Genomic DNA, 1,678 nt, shown 5'->3' with positions numbered 1-1,678 from the left:
CCCCTTAAAATATGTAATGTCAAAGTCATAGGACTGTAACTTGCTCACCCACTTTTGCTGCCTATCATTGAGATCTCGCTGCCCCAAAAAGTGTCTTAGGCTATTATGGTCGGTTTTGATACAAAATTTGCTACCTACGAAATATTGCCTGAATTTGGCCAAAGCATGCATAATGGCTAACATCTCCTTATCATATATGCTGAAGCTCTGCTCTGGCCCTCTCAATTTCCTGCTCTCATAAGCAATAGGGTGCTTCTCCTGCATAAGCACCGCTCCAATGCCCTCTCTGGAAGCATCACAATGTAGCTCAAAAAGTTTGCTAAAATCTGGTAATGCTAATATTGGACAAGAAGTCATCAACCCCTTAAATTTCTCAAAACACTCCTGTGCTTCAAGAGTCCACAAGAAAGCTCCCTTTCTCATCAAATCTATCAAGGGTGCCGCATGCCTAGAATATCCATCCACAAACCTTCTGTAGAAATCACATAGTCCTAGAAAGCCCCTCAACTGTGTAAGGTTCACCGGTGAAGGCCACTCCACAATGGCACGAATCTTTTCAGGATCCATGCACACGCCCTCTGCACTGATGATGTGACCCAAGTACAACAACTCTGTCATGCCCAAATCACACTTCGACTCCTTTGCATACAAGGATTCTCTGTCCAATATACCCAGCACCGTGTCCAGGTGAACCAAGTGCTCCTCCCAAGATCTACTATATACCAAGATATCATCGAAGAAGACAAGTACAAATCTCCTCAACTGAGGATGGAAAACCCTATTCATTGTTGCCTGAAAAGTAGCAGGTGCGTTAGTTAGCCCAAATGGCATAACTACAAACTCAAAATGGCCACAATGACATCTAAAGGCTATCTTCTCAATATCCTGCTCTCTAACTCTAATCTGGTGATAACCTGATCTCAAATCTATCTTTGAGAAGAAGCAAGCTCCATGAAGCTCATCTATCAACTCATCGATCCTGGGAATGGGGTATCTGTTTTTAATCGTCTTCCTATTAAGCACTCTGTAATCAATGCACATCCTCAATGTCCCATCCTTCTTCTTTACTAACACCACTGAAGAAGCAAAAGGAGACTTACTTGGTCTAATGTGGCCCATAGCAAGTAACTCCTTTATGGTTTTCTCAATTTCATCCTTCAACCTCTTCGGATGCCTGTAAGGTGTAATCATGATGGGCTTAGCCCCCTCCTATAACTCAATGATGTGCTCAATACCTCTGTCTGGTGGTCTACCTGGTGGAATGTCACTGAACACCTTAGAGTGTTTAACTCTAAGCTCCTGAATATCAGGAGGATATTCAATCTTATGCTGTCCCTCCTGTGATGGCATCAACATGCACTCTGTTGCCCACTCTACCTGATCATGTCGAATCAATCTAGCCATTCTACGAAAAGAGACCATCCTGAGATCACTGTCCCTGATTGCTTTAAGAATATGTGTCTTCTCATTCACTTTAAACCTCATCTCCATCTCCTTGAGGTTAAGAGTGAACTCGCCAATATTGTGCAACCAACTCATCCCAAGAACTATATCTATATCTCCCATAGGTACAACATAAAAATCTTCCTTAAAGTCATAATTATTAACTTTCAATGGGACTCCAGTGATCCTACGATCACATTTGAGGACATAGCCATCCGCTACCCTCACTCTAATT

The sequence above is a fragment of the Cupressus sempervirens genome, chromosome 8 (assembly GCF_028749045.1).
Source record: "Cupressus sempervirens isolate cs-2001-9-10 chromosome 8, ASM2874904v1, whole genome shotgun sequence".
In the NCBI taxonomy this organism is placed as follows: domain Eukaryota; kingdom Viridiplantae; phylum Streptophyta; class Pinopsida; order Cupressales; family Cupressaceae; genus Cupressus; species Cupressus sempervirens.
This window is presented reverse-complemented; position numbering follows the sequence as displayed.